Raw genomic sequence first — 16,796 nt, forward strand, 5'->3', positions numbered from 1 at the left:
AGTATGGTCATTTTTACAATATCGATTCTTCCAATCCATGAGCATGGTATCTATTTCCATTTGTTTGTGTCATCTATGATTTCTTTCTGCAGTGTTTTTTAGTTCTCCTTGTAGAGATCTTTTACCTCCTTGCTTAAATATATTCCTAGTTATTATATTTTTGTAGCTACTGTAAATGGGATTGAGTTCTTGATTTGATTCTCAGTTTGGTCACTGTTGTTGTATAGCAGTGCTACTGATTTATGCACATTGATTTTGTACTATACTGAATTGAGACTTTACTTACTTCACTTATCATACCTAGGAGTCTTTTGGGGGAGCCTTTAGGGTTTTCTAGGTATATGATCATATCATGGGCAAACAGCAATAGTTTGGCTTCCTGTTTTCCTATTTGAATGCCCTTTATTTCTTTCTATTGCCTGATTGCTCTATGACTTCCAGTACTATGTTGAATAGAAGTGGTGAAAGTGGATGTCCTTGTCTTGTTCTAGTTCTTAGTGAGAATTTTCAACTTTTCCCCATTCAGTATGATGTTGACTGTGGGTATGTCATATATGGCTGCTATTATTTTGATGTATGTCCCTTCTATGCTTGTTTGTTAAGGGTTGTTAAACATAAAGAGATGGTGGATTTTGTTGAATTCTTTTTTTCTGTGCCTATTGAGATGATCATATGATTTTTGTTTTTAATTCTGTTTATGTGGTGAATCACATTTATTGACTTGAGTATGTTGATCCATCACTTCATCTCTGGGATGAAACACACTTGATCATGGTGAATTATCTTTTGGATGTGCTGTTGGATTTGGGTTGCTAGTATTTCGTTGAGGATTTTTTTGCATTTACATTTTTCATAGATATTGGCCTGTAGTTTTGCTGTTGTTGTTGTGTCCGTTCTTGGTTTTGGTATCAGTGTGATACTGGCTTCATAGAATGAGTTAGGGAGGATTCCCTCCTTCTAAGTCTTTTGAAATAGTTTCAGTAGGATTGGCATCAATTCTTCTTTGAATGTTTTATAGAATACAGCTGTGAATCCTTGTGGTCCACCTGGGCTTTTGTTGTTGTTGCTGTTGTGGGCAGTGGTTTCTTTTCTTTAAATTACTGATTAAATTTTACTGCTTGCTATTGATCTGTTCAGGATTTCTATTTCTTCTTGATCAAAGCTAGGGGGATTGTATGTTTCCAGGAGTTTATTCATTTCTTCTAGATTTTCTGGTTTATGTGCATAGAGGTTTTCATAATAGTCTTGAATGATCCTTTGTATTTCTGTGGAGTCAGTTGTAAAGTTTACCATTTCATTTCTTTTTTTTTGCCAATTTTAAATAGTTTTATTTAAGACTTTGCATTTTTCCATGTACAATAGTGTTTATAAAGTGCAATGTTATATCCTTCCCCTGTGCATATGTTCCATATTCAAGTATTGAGAATGCCCAGTAACTTACTATAGCAGCTGAACTTTTTAAAACTGCCACAGAATTTGCTACAAATTTAGGTCCTTCAATATTTTAAATGTGTGGAACAATGCTACATCTATACTTGTGTTGACTTAATCAACCTCTTCAATGGTGAGCCCTGAGGAAGCACCACCAGAGGGAGGAGCTCCACCACCAGGGAATCCCCCAGGCATTCCTCCTGGCTTGCCTCCTGCACTCAGGTACAGCTTGGTAATGATGGGGTTGCAGACTTTCTCCAGCTCTTTCTGCTGATGTTCAAATTCTTCCTTCTCAGCAGTCTGATTCTTACTGAGCCAGTTGATAATTTCATTATACTCGTGCAGAATCCTCTGTTTGTCTTCATCGTTAATCTTGCCTTGAATTTTCTCATCTTTGAGAGTTGCTTTCATGTTGAATTCACAGGAGTCAAGTGAATTCTTGGATGACACTTTGTCCCTCTGCTTCTTATCTTCAGCTTTGTACTTCTCAGCTTCCTGGACCATATGTTCAATGTCTTCCTTGCTCAAATGGCCCTTGTCATTAGTGATAGTAATCTTATTCTTTTTTCTTGTACTCTTGACCACAGCAGAGAGATTGAGGATGCCATTGGCATCAGTGTAAAAGTGACTTCAATCTGAGGAACACCTCGGGGTGCAGGAGGTATGCCTGTGAGTTCAAACTTGTCAAGCAGGTTGTCATCCTTGGTCATGGTATGCTCACCTTCATAAACCTGAATAAGCACACCAGGCTGGTTGTCAGAATAGGTAGTGAAGGTCTGTGTCTGCTTGGTAGGAATGGTAGTAGTATGTTTGATGAGGTTGGTCATGACTCCACCAGCAGTTTCAATACCAAGGGAAAGAGGAGTGACATCCAAGAGCAGCAAATCTTGAACATTTTCAGACTTGTCTGCAGACAGGATGGCTGCCTGGACAGCTGCACCATAAGCAACAGCTTCATCAGGGTTGATGCTCTTATTCAGTTATTTTTCATGGGAGAAGTCTTGGAGAAGCTTCTGAATCTTGGGGATATGAGTAGAAATACCAACCAGGACAATATTGTGAATCTGTGACTTGTCTAGTTTGGCATCTCGAAGGGCTTTCTCTACCAGGTCCAGGGTTCTACGGAACAGGTCAGAATTCAGTTCTTCAAATCAGGCACGGGTACTGGAGGTATAGAAGTCGATTCCTTCAGAGAGAGAATCGATCTCAGTACTGGCATGGGTGCTGGAAGAGAGAGTACTCTTAGCACGTTCACAAGCAGTACGGAGGCGTCTTACAGCCCTCTTATTCTCACTGATGTCCTTCTTGTGTTTGTGCTTGAACTCAGCAATAAAACAGTTGACCATTCGGTTGTCAAAATCTTCTTCACCCAAGTGGGTGTCTCTGGCTGTAGATTTGGCCTCAAAGATTCCATCCTCAGTATTGAGGATTGACACATCAAAAGTGCCACCTCCCAGGTCAAAGATCAGCATGTTTCTTTCTACTCTAACCTTTTTGTCTAAGCTGTAAGCAATAGCATCAGCAGTTGGTTCATTAATAATTCTAAATACCTTGAGACCAGCAATAGTTCCAGCATCTTTGTTAGCCTGATACTGAGTCATTAAATTAAGCCGGCACTGTGAACACAGCATTAGTAATAGTCTTCCCAAGGTAGGCTTCTGCAATTTCCTTCATCTTTGTCAGAACCATAGAGGACACCTCCTTTTGGGTAGAAGCTTTTGGTCTCTCCCTTGTATTCTACTTGGACCTTAGGCCTGCCAGCATCATTCACCACCATGAAGGGCCAATGCTTCATATCAGATTGGACAACAGCATCATCAAATCTGCGTCCAAATAGATGTTTGGCATCAAAAATCGTGTTGGTGGGGTTCATTGCAACTTGATTCTTTGAGGCATCACCGATCAGTCGTTCAGTGTCCGTAAAGGTGACATAGCTTGGAATGGTTTGGTTTCCCTGATCATTGGCAATTATCTCTATTTTTCCCTGCTGGAAAACACCCACACAAGAGTATGTAGGGCCAAGAGCCATACCAACTGCAGGTCCCTTCGACATGGTTGCTGGCATGCAGGGCTGGCTGCAACAACAAAGAAAGCCACAGGAACCCTGAGAGCTGCAGGCAAGCTCAATGAGCTACAGTTTCATTTCAAATTGAACTTATTTGAATCTTCTCTCTTCTTTTCTGGGTTTATCTAGTTACTGGAGTATACATTTTCTTCGTTTTTTCTAAGAACCAACTTTATGTTTTATTCATTTTTTTGCTTTCAATTTCATTTAGTTCTGCTTTAATATTTGTTATTTTTTTCTTTTGCTAACTTTGGGTTTGATTTGTTCTTGTTTCTCTAGTTCCTTGAGGTGTAACAGTAAGTTGTCTATTTGTTATCTTTCTGTCTTTTTGATGTAGGCATTTAGCGCTGTAAACCCTCCTCTAGACGTGCTTTTGCTGTATTCCTGAAGTTTTGATAACTTGTCACTGTTATTCATTTTGAAAAAATTCTTAACTTTCAATTTGATTTCATTATTAACCCACAAATTATTCACAAGCATATTGTTTAATGTCCATTTATTTGTAGTCTTGAGGGTGCCTTTTGGCATTGATTTCTAGTTTTATTCTACTGTGATCTGAGAAGATACTAGATATTATTTTAATTTTTTAAAATTTTATTAAGATTTGTTTTGTGAGTGAGGTGGCTAGCAAGATGACCACATAGGAACAGCTCTGGTCTGCAGTTCCCAATGAGATCAAATGCAGAAAGTGAGTGATTTCTGCATTTCCAACTGAGGTACCCAGCTTATCTCATTGGGACTGGTTAGACAGTGGGTGCAGCCCACAGAGGGAAAGTCAAAGCAGGGTGGGGCATCGCCTCACCCTGGAAGTGCAAGGGGTTGTGGAACTCCCTTCTCTAGCCAAGGGAAGCCGTGAGGGACTGTGCCATGAGGAATGGTGCATTCCAGCCCAGATACTATGCTTTTCCCATGGTCTTCACAACCTGCAGAACAGGAGAGTCCCTCGGGTGCCTACGCCACCAGGGCGCTGGGTTTCAGGCACAAAATTGGTGGCTGTCTGGGCAGACACTGAGCTAGCTGCAGGAGTTTTTTTTTTCATACCCCAGTGGCACCTGGAATGCCAGCGAGACAGAACCGTTCACTCCCCTGAAAAGGGGGCTGAAACAAGGGAGTCAAGTTGTCTAGCTCGGTGGATCCCATTCCCATGGAGCCTAGCAAGCTAAGATCCACTGACTTGAAATGCTTGCTGCCAGCACAGCAGTCTGAAGTCGACCTGGGATGCTCAAGCTTGGTGGGGGGAGGGGCATTTGCCATTACTGAGGCTTCAGTAGGCAGCTTTCCCCTCACAGGGTAAACAAAGCCACTGGGAAGTTTGAACTGGGCAGGGCCCAGTGCAGCTTGGCAAAGCTGCTGTAGTCAGACTGCCTCTCTAGATTTCTCCTCTCTGGGTAGAGCATCTCTGAAAGAAAGGCAGCAGCCCCAGTCAGGGGCTTATAGATAAAACTCACATCTCCCTGGGACAGAGCACCTGGGGGAAGGGGCAGTTGTTGTGGGCACAGGTTAAGCAGACTTAAACGTTCCTGCCTGCTGGCTCTGAAGAGAGCAGCAAATCTCCCAGCACAGAGCTCGAGCTCTGCTAAGGGAGAGACTGCCTCCTCAAGTGGGTCCCTGACCCCCGTGCCTCCTGACTGGTAGACACCTCCCAGCAGGGGTCAACAGACACCTCATACAGGAAAGCTCTGGCTGGCATCTGGCGGGTGCCCCTCTGGGATGAAACTTCCAGAGGAAGGAACAGGCAGCAATCTTTGCTTGCAGCCTCTGCTGGTGATACCCAGGTAAACATGGTCTGGAGTGGACCTCCAGCAAACTCCAGCAAAACTATAGCAGAGGGGCCTGACTGTTAGAAGGGAAACTAACAAACAGAAAGGGATAGTATCAATGTCAACAAAAAGGACGTCCACACCAAAACCCCATCTAAAGGTCACCAACATCAAAGACCAAAGGTAGATATAAGCCATTGTAACTGGAGTCTCATTGTAATTTTGATCTGCTTTTCTTCAATGACCAGTGATGTTGAGCACCTTTTCATATGTCTGTTTGCTATTTGTATGTTCTTTTGATAAATGTCTATTCATTTTTTTTGCCTACTTTTTAGTCATACTATTAGATTTTTTCTATAGTGTTGATTCAGCTCATCATGTAGTCTGTTTATTAATCCCTTGTCAAATGGGTAGTTTGAAAATATTTTCTCCCATTCTGTGGGATGTTTCTTTACTTTATTAATAGTTTTCTTAGCTGTGCAGAAGCTTTTTAATTTTATGTGATCTCATTTGTTCATTTTTGCTTTGCTTGCCTGTACTAGTAGGACATTACTCAAGAAATTTTTGTCCACATCAATATCCTGGAGATTTTCCCTAAGATTTTGTTCTAGCAGTTTCATAGTTGTAGGCCTTAGATTTAAGACTTTAATCCATTTTGATTTTTTTTTTGTATATGGTGAGAGATACGTATCTAGTTTCATTCTTCTGCATATGAATATCCAGTTCCCCAGCACCATTTATTGAAGGGACTGTCTTTTCCCCAATGTATATTCTCAACAGCTTTGTCAAAAATGAGTTCACTATAGGTGTGTGGATTTATTTTGGGGTTCTGTATTCTGTTTCATTGGTCTATGTGTCTGTTTTTGTGCCAGTGTTGTGCTGTTTCAGTCACTATAGCTAGGTAATACAACTTGAAGTCAGATAATGTGATTCCTCCAGTGTTGTGGGAAGTCAGGGACCCCGAATGGAGGGACCGGCTGAAGCCATGGCAGAAGAACATAAATGGTGAAGATTTAATGGATATTTATTAGTTCCCCAAATTAATACTTTTATAATTTCTTACACCTGTCTTTATTGCAGTCTCTGAACAAAATTTGTGAAGATTTCATGGACATTTATCACTTTCCCAATCAATACTCTTATAATTTCCTATGCCTGTCGTTTACTTTAATCTCTTAATCCCATCATCTTCATAAGCTGAGGATGTATGTCACCTCAGGATCCTGTGATGATTGTGTTATCTGCACAAATTATTTGTAGAGCATGTGTGTTTGAACACTATGAAATCTGGGCATCCAAAAGGAATAGGATAACTGTGATTTTCAGGGAACAAGGAAGATAACCATTGGGCCTGACTGCCTGTGGGGCCAGAGAGAACAGAGTCATATTTCTCTTCTTACAAAAGCAAATAGGAGAAATATCACTGAATTCTTTTTCTCAGCAAGGAACAGCCCCGAGAAAGAGAATGCATTCCCAGGGGAAGGTCTCTAAAATGGTCACTCTGGAAGTGTCTGTCTTATACGGTTGTAGATAAGGGATGAAATAAGTCCCAGTCTCCTGTAGTGCCCCCAGGCTTATTAGGATTAGGAAATTCCTGCCTAGTAAATTTTAGTTGGACCGGTTGTCTGCTCTCAAACCCTATCTCCTGATAAGATGTTACCAATGACAATGCTTGTCCTGTGGGACATGAAACTTCATCAACAATTCTAATTTTGCCCTGGTCCTGTGATCTCATTCTGCCCCCATTTGCCTTGTGACATTTTATTGTCCTTGAAGCATGTGATCTCTGTGACCCACACCCTATTCATACACGCCTCCCCTTTTGAAATCCATAATAAAAACTTGCTGGTTTTGCGGCTCAGGTGGCATCCCAGAACCTGCTGGCATGTGATGTCTCCCCTGGACACCCAGCTTTAAAATTTCTCTGTTTTGTACTCTTTCCCTTTATTTCTCAGACTGGCTGAAACTTAGGGAAAATAGAAAAGAACCTATGTTGAAATATTGGGGGCTGTTTCCCCTGATACTCCAGTTTTGTTTTTTTACGTAGGATAGCTTTGACTATTCTGGGTCTTTTGGGTTCCATATAGATTTTAGGATTTTCTTTTTAACTTCTGTGAAGAATATCATTGGTATTTTGATAGAGATTGCACTGGATCTGTAAATTGCTTTTGGTTGCATAGACATTTTAAAATTATTTATTCTTCCAATCCATGAACATCGAACATCTTTCAAATTTTTTTGGTGTCATTTACTTTCATAAGTGTTTTATAGCTTTCAAGATAAAGATCTTTCACTTCTTTGGTTATGTTAGTTCCTAGGTAATTAATTTTATGTGTGGCTACTATAAATGGGATAGGATTAATTTTTATATTTCTTTTTCAGATTGTTCATTGTTGGCATAGAGAAATGCTACTGATTTTTGTATGTTTGTTTTGTATTCTGCAACTTTACTGATTTTCTTTATTCTAATAGTTTTCTTGTAGAGTCTTTAAGCAGTTTCAAATATGAGACCATATCATCTGCAAACAAGGAAAATTTGACTTGTTCCTTTCCTATTTCAATGCACTTTATTTCTATTTTTTGTCTGATTCCAATAGTTAGGCCTGCCATTACCATGTGGAATAACAGTGGGATAGTAGGCATCCTTGTTGTGTTCCAGATCTTAAAAGAAAGGCTTTTAGTTTTTCCCCATTTCGTATGACACTGTTTGTCTGTTGTGTCTTCTACTATGTTGAGATATGTTTCTTTTATACCCAGTTGTTTGAGGGTTTTTTTCATGAAGAGATATTGAATTTTATCAAATATATGTTCAGCATCAATTGAAATTGTTATGTGATTTTTGTTTTTCATTGTATTGATATGCTGTATCATATTGATTGATTTGCATATGTTGAACCATTCTTGCATCTCAGGAATAAATCCCAGTTGGTCGTGACGAATATCTTTTTAATGTATTATTGAATTTAGTTTGCTAGCATTTTGTTGAGGCTTTTTGCATCAATACTCATCAAGATATTGGCTGATGTGTGTGTGTGTGTGTGTGTTTTCTTTTTGATGTAGCTTGTTATCAGGGTAATACTAGCCTCATAGAACGAGTTTGTAAGTATTCCTTACCTCTATATTTTAGAATAGTTTGAGTAGGATTGGTATTAGTTCTTCTTTAAATGTTTGGTAGAATTCCGCAGTAAAGCTCTTGAGTCCCAGACTTTTCTTTACTGGGAGTCTTTTTATCATGACTTTGATCTTGTTACTTGTTATTGGTCTGCTCAGGTTTTAAATTTCTTCTTGGTTCAGTCTTGGTGGGTTGTGTCTGTCTAGAAATTTTTCTATTTCCTCTAGATTTTCCAATTTTTTGGCATATACTTACTTATAGGAGCCATTAGTGGTCCTTTGAATGTCTGTGGTATCAGTTGTAATGTCTCCTTGTTTTATCTCTGATTCTATTTATTTGGGTCTTCTCTCTTTTCTTAGTCTACCTAAAGATTTATCAATTTTGTTTAACTTTCCAAAAAAGCAAATTCTGTGTCATTGTCCTTTTGTACTGTTTACTTCTTTAAAATTTCATATATTTTTGCTCTAATCTTTAATATTTCTTTTCTTCTACTGGTTTTGGGTTTGGTTCACTCTTGCTGTCCTCATTCTTTAAGATAAACCATTAGGTTGTTTATTTAAAACTTTTTATGTTTTTTGTTGTAAGCAATTATAGCTATAAACTTCCCTCTTAGTCCTGCTTTTGTTGTATCCCATAGCTTTGGTCTGTTGTGTTTCTATCATTGTTTTCAAGAAATTTTTAATTTTTTTTCATAATTTCTTCATTGACACCCTGGCAATTCAGGCACGTATCATTTACTTTCCATATATTTTTAGAGTTTCCAAGATTCCTCTTGTTATTGATTTCTAGTTTTATTTCATTCTGGTCACAGAAAATGCTTCATTTTTTTCCATTTTTTTAATGTTTCAAGACTTGTTTTGTGACCTAACATGTTCTCTATTTGAGAATGATCCTTGTGCTGAGGAAAAGAATGTGTATTCCGCAGTTGTTGCATCAAAAGTTCTTTATATATCTATTAGGTCCATTTAGTCTATAGTGTAGATTAAGTTCGATTTTTCTTTTTTTTTACCTTTTTTTTTTTTTATTATACTTAAAGTTCTAGGGTACATGTGCATAACGTGCAGGTTTGTTACATATGTATAATTGTGCCATGTTGGTGTGCTGCACCCATCAACTCGTCAGCACCCATCAATTCATCATTTATATCAGGTATAACTCCCAATGCAATCCCTCCCCCCTCCCCCCTCCCCATGATAGGCCCCGGTGTGTGATGTTCCCCTTTAAAGTTCATATGGAACCAAAAAAGAGCCCGCATTGCCAAGACAATCCTAAGTCAAAAGGACAAAGCTGGAGGCATCAAGCTACCTGACTTCAAACTATACTACAAGGCTACAGTAACCAAAACAGCATGGTACTGGTACCAAAACAGAGATATAGACCAATGGAACAGAACAGAGTCCTCAGAAATAATACCACACATCTACAGCCATCTGATCTTCGATTTTTCTTAGTTGATTTTTTGTCTAGATGATCTGTCCAGTGTTGAAAGTGGGGTGTTGAATTATGTAGCTATTATTGTATTGGGGTCTATCTCTCTCATTAGCTCTAATAATATTTTCTTTATATATCTGGGTGCTCCAGGGTTGGGTGCATATATATTTAAAATTGTTATATCCTTTCACTGAATTGACATCTTTATCATTATATAGTGACCTTTTTGGCTTTTTAAATAGGTTTTATCTTGAAATCTAATTTTTCTGATATAAGTATAACAACTCCTGCTCTTTTTTGATTTTCATTGGCATGGAATATCTTTTTGCATCTCTTTATTTTTATGCTATGTGTGTCTTTATAGGTGAATTGTGTTTCTTGTAGGGAACAGATTGATTGGTTCTGTTTTTTAATCCATTCCATCACTCTATGTATTTTGATTTTAGTGTTTATTCTAGTTACATTCAATGTTATTATTGGTCAGTCAAGACTTACCTTTGCCATTTTGTTGTTTTCTGGTTATTTTGTGGTCTTCTCTTCTTTGTCTTCTTCCTGTCTTCCTTTTAGTGAAAGTGATTTTCTCTGGTGATATAAATTAGTTTCATGCTTTTAACTTTGTGTGTGTGTGTGTGTTGTATATTTTTTGGTTTGAGGTTACGATGAGGCTTGCAAACACAATCTTATAACCCATTATTTTAAGCTAATGAAAACACTTTGAAATGAAAACAAGGAAACAAGCAAAAAGAAAACTAATAAAGGCTCTACATCTTAACTTCATTCCCATACTTTTTAACTTTTTGTAGTTTTAATTTATATCTTATTGCTCTATGTCTTTAAAATTTGTTGTGGTTATTATTATTATTATTATTATTATTATTATTTGAAACAGAGTCTCACTGTGTTGCCCAGGCTGGAGTGCAGTGGTACGATCTCAGCTCACTGCCACCTCTGCCTCACAGGTTCAAGCGATTCTTTTGCCTTGGTTCATTTTTTATTCTTTCTACACAAGATGAGAGTAGTTTACACACCGCAGTTACAGTGTTATAATATTTTGTGTTTTTCTGTACACTTAGTATTGCCAGTGAGTTTTATACTGTCAGATGATTTTTTATTGCTCATTAATTTCCCTCTCTTTCTGATTGAAGTACTCCCTTTTACATTTCATGTGGGACAGGTTTCATGTTGATGAAATCTGTCACCTTTTGTTTGTTTTGGAAAGTATTTATTTCTCATACTTGAATGATAATTTTGCTGTATATACTATCTAGGGCAATTTTTTTTTCTTCAACATTTGAAATATGTCATGCCACTCTCTCCTGACCTATAAGGTTTCCACTGAAAAGTCTGCTGCCAGACGTATTGGAGCTCAATTGTATGTTGTTTCTTTTCTCTTGCTGATTTTAGGATCCTTTTACAATTCTTGACCTTTGGGTGTTTAATTATTAAATATCTAGAGGTAGTCTTCTTTGGGTTAAATCTGCTTTGTGTTTTATAACCTCCTTGTATTTGGATATTGATATCTTTCTCTAGGTTTGGGATGTTCTCTGTTATTATCCCATTGTATAAATTTTCTACCACTATCTCTTTCTCTGCCTCGTCTTTTAGGCCAGTAACTCTGAAATTTATATTTTGAGGCTGTTTTCTAGATCCTGTAGATGTGCTTCATTGTTTTTTATTCTTTTTTCTTTTGTCTCCTCTACCTGTGTATTTGCAGATAGACTATTTTCATTCCCACTGATTCTTTCCTCTGCCTGATCAATTCTGCAATTAAAAGGCTACAATGCATTCTTAATTATGTTACTTCCATTTCTTCAGTATTTTTTCTTGATTCTTCTGAATTATTTTGATGCTTTGTTAAATTTGAGTGATAGAATTCCGAATTCCTTCTCTGTTTTCTTGAATTTCTTTGAATTTTCTCAACACAGTTATTTTGAATTATCTTTCTGAAAGGTCACATATCTCTTGTTTCTCCAGTATTGGTCCCTGGTGCCTTATGTACCTCATTTGGTGACGTCATGGTTTCTTGAATTGTCTTGATAGTTGTAGATATTCCTCTGTCTCTGTGCATTGAAGAGTTAGGTATTTCTTTTAGTCTTCTCAGTCTCAACTTGTTTGTACGCACCCTTAATGGGGAGGCTTTTCAGATATTTGAAATGACTTGCATGTTGTGATGTAAATTCTATCTGAATTTGGCAGCACCCCAAACCCAGTAACACTGTGGTTCTTGCAGACTCATAGAGGTACTACTGCCTTGATGGTCTTGGACAAGATCCAGAAGAATCCTCTGAATTACCAGGCAGAGACTCTTGTTTTCTTCCATTTCTTTCTCCCAAACAAATGAGATCTCTCTATCTGCTCTGAACCACCTGGAGCCAGAGGTAGAGTGACACAAGCACCCCTGTGGCCACCACCACTATGACTGTGCTGGGTCAGACCTGAAGCCAGAACATCACTGGTTCTCGCCCAAGGCTTATTGTAACCACTTCCTGGCTACTGTCTATGTTCACTTTAGGTCTTGGGGCTCTACAATTAGCAGGTGGCAAAGCCAGTCGGGCCTATGTGTTACCCTTCAGGGTGACAGGTTTCCCCAGGCCTTATATGGTCCCAGTGGTGCCATCTGGGTGCCAAGGACTAAGGTCAAAAATATTAAAAATCTACCTGGTGTTCTGTCGTACCATAACTTAGCTGGTACTCACACCACTAGATGTGGTCCTTCCCACTCTTTTCTCCCCTTTCCAAAGGCACAGGAACCTCACCCTGTGACACTGCTACCTCATACCCACAGTGATTACTGCCAGACTACTACCGATTTTCCCTTGAGTCTCAAGGACTCTTCAGTCAGCTTGTTGTAAATGCTACCTGGCTTGGGACTCACCCTTCAGTGCAGTGGGGTCTCCTGTGGTCCAGGGGAGTTTCAGAAACCAAAGCCAAGGCCTGGAATTGGGGGCCCCAGGAGCCTACTTGGTACTCTACTTTACTGTGACTGGCCTGGTACCTAAGGTGCAAGACAAAGTCCCCTTTACTTTTCCCTTCATTATTCTCAAGCAGAAGGAATCTTGTCCCATAGCCACCACATTTGGGAATATGCTGAGTCTCACCTGAAGCCAGCAAGTCTCACCCAAGCACCTCAATGTAGTCCCTAGGTATCACTGCTGGTTATTGAGGGTCCAGGGGCCCTTCAGTTAGCAGGTTATCAATCCTGCCAGGACTGGGTGCTTCCCGTCAAGTCAGAGTGTTTCCTTTTAGATGGGTGTGTGCCTATAAGTGTCGTCCAGGATCTAGGGCCTGAAAAGGGGTCCTCATGACCCTGATCAGTGCTCTTTTCTGCTCTGGCTGAGCTGGTATTCCCCCAGTCCACTGTCCCTGGGCCAAGTTCAACACTAGGACTCACCTAGATATTGCAGTTCTTGTGGCCTCGATGGATTCCCCTCTGGCTAGGGCTGCTTTAAATACTGTGATATGGTTTGGATCTGTGTCCTCATCAAAATCTCATGTTGAATTGTAATCCCGCATTGCTAGAGGTGGGGCCTGGTGGGATGTGATTGGATCATGGGGGCGGATTTCTCATGAATGTTTTTGCATCATCCACTTGGTACTGTCTTTGGGATAGTGAGTGAGTTCTCATGAGATCTGGTCATTTAAAAGTTTGTGACACTTTTCCCCTTTCTCTCTCACTCCTGCTTTCACCAAGTGAAATGCTTGCTCCTGCTTTGCCTTCTACCATGGGTAAAAGCACCCTCCAGCCTCTCCAGAAGCAGATGCTGCCATGCTTCCTATACATCCTGCAGAACCATGAACTAATTAAACCTCTTTTCTTTGTAAATTACCCAGTCTCAGGTATTTCTTTATAGCAACGTGAATGGATGAGTAGCTGCTCCTTCCATGGACAGGCATTAGCTGTTTGGTCCAATTTTGTTTTTTGTTATAATAGGGCAGCACTGAGTTCAATTCCTCAAAATTACTGCAGTCTCCCTCTCCCCAGGACACAGAAATGCTCTCAACACCACACTGTCACTGCCAGGGTATGGGAGAGAGGTGGCATTGGTGATTCAAAACTGTTTTTCCTACCTCTGTAGTGTATATTTCAGTGATACGAAGTTAAAACCAGGTACTGTGAGTGTTTACCTGATTTTTGGTTGTTATGAATGTACTTTTTTTGTCTGTAGATAGCTATTAAATTGGTGTCCTTTTGCAAGGAACAATTGGTAGATCCTCCTATTCCACCATCTTGTTCCACCTCAACTCTGAAATATGTGTCTTATAGGAAGCATATAGTTGGATTTTGTTTCTTTATCAATTCAGTCACTCTATACCTTTTAATTGGAAAATTGAGTCTATTTATATTCAATATTATTATTGGTAAGTAAGGACTTACTATTGCCATTATGTTGCCTATTTTCTGGTTGTTTTACAATTACTCTTTATTGTTTTTCTTTCTTACTGTCTTCTGGTTAAAAGATTGTCTCTGGTAGTACATTTTAATTTGTTGGTTTTTTATTTTTAGTTAAATAATTACAGATTTTTGCATTGTGGTTACCATGAGGCTTACAGAAATCATTTTATAGATATAAACCATTTCATAGATACGTTTTTTAAAGAGATGACAAATTATCTTAGATCACAAGAATAAAAGCAAAAAAAATGAAAAAAGTAGTTACACTTTTACTCTATCACCCCCTTATTTTGAGTTTATGTTGTCTCAATTTACATATTTTTATATTGCCTTTCTCTTAACAGGCTGCTGTTGCTCTTACTGTTTTTTTAACCCACAACTTAGCGACTTAGCTATTATTGTTTTTTATAGGTTTTTCTTTTGGACTTAATACTAGAATTATAAGTGAATTGCCTACCGTAATTACATTATTGGATTATTCTGGGTTTGTCCATGTACTTAATTTTGCCAGTGAGTTTTGTAACTTCAAATCTTTTCTTTTTGCATGTTTTTTCTTTCAGATTGAAGAATTTCCTCAAGCATTTCTTGTAAGATGAATGTTGTGATGAAGAATTCTCTCAACTTTTGTTTGCCTGAGAAATACTTTATTTCTCATTTATATTTGAAGGATAGCTTTGCTGGATACAGTGTGTTTTGAGTGTTTTTTTTTCTTTTTTAATTATTCTTTTAGCACTTTGAGAATGTAATCTTACTCCCTCCTTCTGGCCACTGTGGTTTCTGTTAAGAAATCTGTTTGAGTGCCTTATATGTTATTTGCTGCTTTCCTGTTGTTGCTTTTAGGATCCTCTCTGTCCTTGATCTTTGTGAGATCGATTATTAAATGCCTTCAAATAGTCTTATATGGGTCAAATCTGCTTGGTTTCCTTTAACATTTCTTGATCTGGATATTTATCTCTTTCTCAAGTTTAAAAATTTTTTCTGTTCTTATTTCTTGGAATAAGCTTTATTCCCTTTGCTCTTGCCCAATTCCTTCTTGAATGCCAAAAATTCTTACATTTGTTGTTTTGAGGTCATTTTCCATATTTCGTAGATAATCTTCATTCCTTTTCGTTCTTTTGCTTTTTTCTCCCCGTCTGTATATATCAGATATCCTGTCTTTGAGCTTACTGATTCATTCTTCTTTTTAATCCATTCTGCTGTTGCGAGCCCGTGATGAGTGTTTGAGTTTAATATATTTCTTATTTCCAATATTTCTGTTTGATTTTTAAAAAAATATTTCAATCTCTTTCTTAAATTTTTCTAATAAATTTATGAATTGCTTGTTTTGTGTAATCTTGAGATCACTGAGTTTCCTTAAAACTGCTATTTTGAATTCTTGATCGGAGAGTTCACATATTGCCATCTTGTTAGGGTTGGTCACTGATTCCTTGCTTTGTCTATTTGAAGAGGTTATGGTTTCATGTTCGCTGTTGTTTTCTGTGGATAAACGTCTATGCCTTTGCATTGAAGAATGACTTAATTTATTCCATTCTTCTCTGTCTTGTTTTGTTTTTTATTGGATATGTTTGCTTAGAGATTCTTTGTAATATACCTTTTGACTTTCTCTGTTTCTTCCTGCTAGGTTACTACCTTTTTGGCATTAGATGGTGCCTTAAGCCTGGGTTTGCCTTGGTTCTAGTCAACAATTAGAGTGCCAGCTTTCCAGAATGGAGGAGGTTTCAAAGGAGATATCCTGGTGGCATAGGAAGGCTGGCTAGGGGTTCGTGTCCAGAGCACCTATGGAATGAACATCCTATAGCATGGTGCTACTGAACAACCACACTGAATTAGTGTCTGTGTTGTCCAAGTTGCAGATCAGAATTTCCAGGGCTGCAGACTAGTCCTTCCTCCCACCTTTATCTCTGCCTGTCCTCAGGAATATTTCTCCCTTCAGGCACTCATGATGCTTCCCATGGGTTAAGGCAGGGAAAGATCTTTTGCCAATGAACCCAAAATGATGGGGAAATTGGTTGTCCACTCAAATCTTACTTTTTCCAGTGTAGAAATTGTGAGTTGTGTGCTTGGTGCTGGGCAGACTGGGGAGAGTGGTGTCATGAATATGGAAGTCTTTCTCTCTTACCATCTTCTCATTGTTTTTATTTACTTTTCTGTGGCCCCAGGTACTGTCTTATCCTCATATTTGAATTCTATGACATTGCTCCTGATAATCTTGGTGCTATATATTTGTTTTGTCTTCTGTGTACGTGGAGTAAGTGAAACTAGCTTGCTTCCATCCTGCCATTTTGGAACCAGAATTTTCTCATGGGTAAGATTTATTATGTCAAATGATATAGTACAAGAACAGTAGGAAAGTATATGCATAGATAAAGGCTGCAGAAGTCACAGGCATGATTCCAATTTCTGTTCTCTCCATCTGCTAACTAAAGAGATATGTATGTGAGATGTCTCCATTCAGGGAAGTCCACTCACTTCTTGGGATGCAGAGTTCTTAAAGGGGAATGGTCACATGGCCAGCCATAGTGTGAATCTTAAACCAGGTGCCAGCTGCACATTATGAATCTCTATATTTACTTTAAGAATGGTGACAGTCTGGTACATCTTGAC

At 38.6% G+C, this 16,796-nt stretch overlaps 1 pseudogene; it reads right to left on the bottom strand.

The window, feature by feature from the left end:
- Nucleotides 1–1,545: 1,545 nt before the first annotated feature.
- LOC104656951 lies at nt 1,546–3,484 on the bottom strand (annotated as a pseudogene).
- Between the last annotated feature and the right edge of the window lie 13,312 nt (nt 3,485–16,796).

The sequence above is a fragment of the Rhinopithecus roxellana genome, chromosome 7, assembly GCF_007565055.1.
Source record: "Rhinopithecus roxellana isolate Shanxi Qingling chromosome 7, ASM756505v1, whole genome shotgun sequence".
Lineage (NCBI taxonomy): Eukaryota > Metazoa > Chordata > Mammalia > Primates > Cercopithecidae > Rhinopithecus > Rhinopithecus roxellana.